This window comes from Talpa occidentalis, unplaced genomic scaffold (genome assembly GCF_014898055.3).
Source record: "Talpa occidentalis isolate TD23 unplaced genomic scaffold, MPIMG_talOcc4v2.1 talOcc4.4, whole genome shotgun sequence".
NCBI classification, from domain to species: Eukaryota; Metazoa; Chordata; class Mammalia; order Eulipotyphla; family Talpidae; genus Talpa; species Talpa occidentalis.
This window is the reverse complement of record NW_023604295.1, coordinates 114,935,607-114,942,468: the sequence shown is the minus strand read 5'-3', so window position 1 is coordinate 114,942,468 and position 6,862 is coordinate 114,935,607. Positions and strand designations below refer to the sequence as shown.

The following is a 6,862-nucleotide window of genomic DNA, read 5'->3' as shown; positions in this document are numbered from 1 at the left end:
ATGCTGTATTTTTAATGCTAAATTAGGTAGCACTAAGACAACATCAAATAATTCTGTTAAATAAGAGATATGAAAATGTGAAAATATTACCAGTATGTGCAAGCAGGCAGCTGGCCCAGGTAAGTCCATGTGCCTGTGCTTGGCTGGGAGAAAGCAGGCATCTGATTAACCATCACAGCTGATTCCTGCAGGAGAGATCATGCTCCAAAAAGACATTACAGGGGCCTCCCCGGTGGTGCAGCGGTTGAGCGCTGGGTTGTGAAGCTGCCCGCGGCCTCTGCGGCGCCGGTTCGATCCCCAGCTGCTCCCCGGCCACTGGAGGAGGGTCCCACATGGCGCGCAGACCTCTCCTGCCGCCCGCTGCTCCCCTCAGCAGTGTACTTCGGTCCTTCTGCCTGCTCTGCTCCTTGCTCTGGCTCTGGTGAATTCTCTCACCCTCCCGTGCTTCTGACTGTACCCAGTGATTGTATAAATAAATAAAAATAAATCTTTAAAAAAAAAAAAAAAAGACATTACAATACTACTTTGAAAAGGAATGAAATGCAAGAGGGAGAAAAGAAAAAGGAAAGAAAGGGCAAAGGAGTAAGGGAAGAAAGGAGAGTTAAAAAATTAACGGATTATCTTTTAACAATATGAGTTTGAACTGTGCATATTTTCTTCTAAACAATGTAAAATTATGGTTTGGATAAATACTGTGCGGTGTTGTAGAAACATTTTCTCATACTAATGATCTCAATATTTTCTCTAGCATTATTATAAGAATACAACATAACTTACAAAATAGGTGTTAATGGGCTGTTGTCAGTAAAGCTTGCAGTCAACAACAGACTGACAGTAGTTAAGTTTTGGGGAGTCAAGAGTTACACAGGGATTTTCAAACTGAAGCAGGAGGTGGCAGCCTGGGCTGGTGGCCCTAACCCAGCATTGTTCAAGGGTTAACTGTAAGACTCAGTAAAAAGTTATTAGGATCTACCAATTACCAAACGTCTTGTATAAGAATGCTTTATATGATTGAAGAGAAAAATTTTAGAAGAGGGAAGATGAGCTTCCTAATGATAAATCATCTCCATAATTTTTACAAAGGCATTTTCCTAAAAAGCCAAGGGAGATTCGGGGGATCTAGGTCCTCTTCCTGCCCCGGGACTGATCCCTGCATGATTGGGGGAAAACCTTTTACAGCAGCCTTCATCCCACCCTCAGTATCTCAGTTTCATCCTAGTTGCAAAACCACACTTTCACCTGGATACCGATGTCATCTTAAAGCGCTGAGTAAAAAAGTGGGGGATGCAGACAAGGAAGTCTTCTACTGCTCAAACAACCAGTGACAAGGAAGGAAGCAGCTCTGCTCCTCAGACGGAGGAAAACAGCCTCATTAAAAAAACACTTTTTAATAAAAAAAAATTTCATCACAATCATTCACAAAAGGATTTTAGTCAAATGATGCAACAATTTTAAGGCAATAATAGTGTTATGTTTGAAAGCCAGTGCTGATTACCAGGTGTATTAAAAATGGCCTTGGGGAAAATCTCTGTGCAAATATTTCTTTTTTAGTTTAATTTCAAAGACTACTTAAAAGCAAAAAGGGAGGATGTCTGAAGCAGTAAAGTAGCAATCATTTGCACCTGGATAGACTATGTTTCATCCCAGAATCTGGAGCATTTTGTGCCCAGATGGGAGAGGACGTGTGTGCACAGGGAGCTTGGGGGCCAGGAAGGGACATGGCAGAGAGACAAGGTGCCTCTGTCAAGGTCACCCGGAGACACAGGTGGACTGGAGAACACCGCTCCCACCTGATTGCAATCACGAGGCCTCTGCTCTGAAGGGAGCCCGTTGTGCTGCAGGAGGTCCTTCACGGCTACAGGATGGCAGCTCCTGCAGCTAAAAAGAAGCCGTGGAGGCCATGGCTGGGTTTACTGAGCATCTGCTACATGCACAGCACTGTTAAGCACCATCAAGGAGAATGAAGACAAAAAGACCCAGATTCTGCCAATAAGCAAGAAACTCACAAGGTAAGACACTCCTTGTGAAGAGATGGAATCTATCAGCAAGGGTATGGGCTTCCCTTGGATCCCCAAGGATTTTGATGGAGACATGGAGTTTTCAATGTTTCAGGATACCCTATATTTTACTCAACTTCTTTCTCCATTGGAAAAACTAGAGAAGCCTGCCTTTCCCTGTGACATAAAAGGATGAATGCTGGCCTCCAAGCTAGCCACCGAAAACCAGACACTTGAGGTCTCCTCCAAGAAGTTAAGAAGGGATTTTGGTTAATGGGTTTTGCTGAGTTTCCTGCCTCACCCAGTACTTTTCCCCTCCCTCTTTTCTTCTTTTCCTTCCCACAAAAGAAAAACTCACAAATAGAGCTCAATACATGGCAAACAGAGTCGCGCCCATTTTGCTGAATGAACTTTTAGGGCAATGCTGCTTCATTCAAGGCTGAGCAAGGGCCTGTGTGAGGAGGAGGGTCTGACTGACAGAACAGGACAGCATGGTGGACACATCACCCTGCATCCTCTGAGTGCTGCAGATGAAGGACTAGGCTGAGACAGGCAGAGGGCAATCCTCAGCAGCCCCCACCACTATTGACCAGCAGGATGGCCACCGTGCGGTCTGGATTTTCTAAGACAGTTCCAGTTTAAAATGTTGCGTTGATCCCATAAACTGTCCAGTGGTTTGGGCATTATAACACTTTAGGGTCCAAACTACAATTTCAAAACTGCCCCCTCACATCCCAACTGGGTTTCTAAAACTATGATCTTTATTCCTAGAAGCTAATTGGAAAATATGTGTATTGGGGCCTCATAATGCAATTGCCCCCATGTTCCCTTTCAGCTACGGGCTCTCCCCTCATTTAGTGCTGGATGCTGCCACCTCATTCCATCTGCCCTTTGCCCTCCCTCTGATGAAAACAGCCCTCATTAGGACCTGGCTAAGCACACGCTGAAACTAAATGATTAAGAGGGATGTCTCCAAGAGCTAGCATTTTGAGATCAAGGTATGAAATCCTGATAAAATTGGGGAGTTAAATAAAGTATAAGCAACTAGGGAGAAAAAGGAAAGAAAGATCTCTGAAGTGGAGACATTTTTACCTGCTTTGTCTCTTGGCCACACTAAATGGCCTGCCTTTGAATGGAGTGGAAGAAGCTATGGTAGCCAGGGCTGGGAGAAAGTAGGCATCATGTAAGTATGATTATCCCTTGATGAATGGCCAAGATGGACACTCTGCCTAGTGTCTATAATGAGACATTGTCTATAATAAGACTGGGAGTAAGCTTACTGATGATCTGGCTCGGAGACACCTGGGCACTGGTGACAAGTCCAAAGTGGAGCCCAGTGTATGTTTTGCATTCTGCACCAGGGATAACATGAACCCTGCCCACCAGAAAACTGTACAGTGGAAGATATCAGTCTATCAGGAGACCACACTACCCAATGGTCAGCATGTGAAAAGCTGTGAGATGGCATCACACCTAGGACCATTCAGTCCTTTCTCACTGGGTGTCATGAAAGCCAAAGGGTGATTTTCCTGAAGAAGCTGTGGTTTGCTACTTGCAACTGGACCTCTGTTCCTCAATCCATTTCCTCTGCATAGAACACACCAGAAATCTGTCATCACCATCTCTACCAAAATTGATACCAGTGGCGTGAAAATGCTGAAACATCTTACTAAAGATCACTTAAACAAGAAGAAGCTGGGTCCACCCAGATACCAGGAAGGTGAGATCTTCAACACAGAGAGGAGAAATAGGGGATTACAGAGCAGCAGGGGGTTGACTAGAAAGCTGTGGACTTGCATATTCTGCCCAAAATCAAGGCTATTCCTCAGTTCTAGGGCTACCTCCACTCTATTTGCTCCCACAAATGGAATTTGTCCTCACAAATTGGTGTTCTAAATTTCCTTAAAATGATCTAATGAAATAACTAACCCATTTTTTAAAATTAAAATAAAGATGCCTGGACCTCTCCCTCAGAGTTTTTGAGTTAACCCTCTGGAGTGTAGCCTGGGCATCTGGATTAGTAAGAGATCCTCCATAATTCAAGGTTGAGAACATCTGATCTAAGTTGTCCTCTTTCCACCCAATTGCATCATGTGAATTTCTGAGTTAAAGGGCAATGACTGAGCTCAGTTTTGGATTTACAGTGACTGTTGGAGATTCAAACAGAGACATCCTCTGCTCCTTGCTAATGATCCCTCTGGATCTTATAAATGTTTATCCAGGCAGCCCTGGGTCCCACAATGGCACCTGATTGCTGGGTACACTTGCTGGGATGGGGAAGAGGCTCTTCCAGACAGTAGCTCCAGACAGCTTGGCTCTAAAACACAAACAAACAGAAAATAGTCACTCTGCCTCCCAACCTGTTCAGCACTAGGGAGGTGGTGGGGTGGGGATCGGGGAAGATTTCAAACAAGGGCAACATTTACTAGGCTTTTCTAACCTGTGCTAGAATAGTTATTACTGCAAATAGCTGTTTTGGCTGCTACGAGTCTGTAATTTCAACCTCTGAAGTAACATGTTCTCAGAGCTTCTGGTATCTCATTTTGTTGATGCAATGAGGAAAATCCAGGGACAGGACTTCAGGCAAGTTCTCACCCTCCCAGTTGCTGGTGCTGTAGTGATTACCAGGCTCTTCAAAATCAGGCTTCAAGATTTTTACAAGGAGGATCCTTCAGAGTCCGAGTTAGGGCTTCTTTTTTTTACCATGCTTGTAATAAATACTCTCTTCTTAAAATGCTCATTTTTGCCCTGGGTATCTTCCTGCAACAACTTTGAAAGTAACCCCAGTATCCCTAACCCTCAAAGACACCTTCATTTGCTCCATTCTTCCTGGACCCCTTGGATCTGGGTGGGGCCTCCCCATGAAGGCCCTGGGGAAAGAAGAGGCACATAACAGTCTCAGCCTTTTCAGGGGGAGAAGTGTGTATATATACACACAGTATACATATACACACACACACACTATATATATATATATATATATATATTCCAGAAAGGTGCGTCCTTTTCACGCAACTCTGTAGCTTTGCAGGTACCATCCCAAACTTATTAAAAAAAAAAAAAGATTTATTCATTTATGCATATGATAACAGGGGTACAGATCAGAGGTGCTTATATATATATAAATATATATATATGCACACGCACACACACACATCCCAGACTTTTGAACATTCATATCCAATCAGCAATGAGCATTCATCAAGGCCATGGTAGAGAAGGCTGAACATGGCAAATGAAAACCTGAACTCTCAGAGAGGACCTGGGTTGGCCCTGACTTGCTAGGGCTGCAGCTTCTCCAGCATTGCTTTAATCCATTATGAAGTCAGTTCTTTCATGGAAACCACAGTCCCACCAGCCCACAGCAACCCAGACAGGAGCTTCTGTCAGGGGGAGGGTAGCCTCAGGCATGCAACTGACCAGCTTTTATGCTCCTTTGTTTGTGGCTTGGTGACCCCACCCTACTGGCAGGAGGTAACCCCTAAAAGTTACCTTTCAGATGAGACAAGAATTCTCATCTTTGTCTTTCGAATTCTCTAGGCTTCAGTGGGTAGATATGAAAATTTCAAAACAAAAGCATTTGAATTCATTTTCATTTTGAATTCATTTTTATTTTTTAAAATGAAGAATACAAAATCATAGAGTACTTCATGGGAGCCAAGAAGAAGGAAAGATGTCACCAAACTCATATCATTAATTCATTGAACACCCATCATGTGGTGAGTATGGTGTGATGGTTGGCTCTGCAGACAAATTATCAAGCAGGGCCCTGGCCTTTGAGAGCCCTCCGTTCGCATTCCATAAAGTATGTATTCCACAATTTCTTTATCCATTCTTCTGCTGATGGGCACTTAGGCTACTTCTGTGACTTGGCAATTGTGGACAGTGCTGCTATGAACATAGGATGGTGGTGTGGCAGAGGACGGGTAGAACATGTGCGCAGAGGAGTAAAAATGTAACACACCCACAAAAAAAATTTTTTTTAAAGCTTTCAGTTTATGAGGCAGATGACCATCAGATTTTGTGTTGACAAATATGCGAGTTAACAGTAGTATGTATGAATAACAGTGAGTGTCCATAGCTGTAACAGAGGTAACCTGGCAGCCCATGTGGGATGCTGACACTGCCCATGATGTGCAAAAAGGCAGGGGAAAGGCCTCCCCGGTGGCGCAGTGGTTGAGCGCCATGCTGTGAAGCTGTCTGCAGCCCCTGCAGTGCGGGTTCGATCCCAGCAGGCTGGGGAGAAACCCACATGGCGTGGCAGGCCTCTCCTGTCTCGCCCGCTACTCCCCTCAGCAGTGCCTTTGGTCCGTCTGCCTGTTCTGCTCCCAGCTCTGTCTCTGGTGAATCCTCTCACCCTCCCGTGACTCTGGACTGTACCCCAGCTCTTGTATAAATAAAAAATAAATCTTAAAAAAATATATTAACAACAACAAAAAAAAAAGGCAGGGGAAGATTGATAGGAATTGTACAGGGCCTGATATCAAAAAAGTATAGGTAGGGCCTCCCTGATGTGCAGGCGGTTGAGCGCAGCCAGTTCCATCCCAGCCGGCCTCAGAGCAACCCACATGGCATGGCAGACCTCTCCAGTCTCGCCTGCTGCTCCCCTCAGCAGTGCATTTTGTCAGTCTGCCTGTTCTGTTCCCCGTTGTCTTTGATGAATCCTCTCGCCTTCACGCACGTCTGCCCTGTGCCCCAGTTCTTGTGTGGAAAAAAAATAAATATTAAAAAAAAAGTTTAGGTAGGGGGCTTCCCTGGCAGCACAAGGGGTTGAACACAGTTTGAGGCTGTCCGTAGCCTCTCAGAGTGAGTTCGATCCCCAACCGGCCAGGGAGCTATACACATGGTGCCGCAGACCTCACCTG

At 44.8% G+C, this 6,862-nt stretch overlaps 1 long non-coding RNA gene across 2 annotated transcripts; it reads right to left on the bottom strand.

The window, feature by feature from the left end:
* Nucleotides 1-3,925: 3,925 nt before the first annotated feature.
* LOC129146775 (uncharacterized) lies at nucleotides 3,926-5,392 on the bottom strand. Of its 2 annotated transcripts, none has more exons than XR_008553975.1 (3): nucleotides 5,241-5,392; nucleotides 4,438-4,867; nucleotides 3,926-4,314 (listed from the first exon to the last, which is right to left on the bottom strand). It is a non-coding gene; the product is annotated as an uncharacterized LOC129146775 (long non-coding RNA). The 2 variants fall into 2 exon arrangements; XR_008553976.1 differs by having other exon boundaries at nucleotides 5,260-5,392.
* Between the last annotated feature and the right edge of the window lie 1,470 nt (nucleotides 5,393-6,862).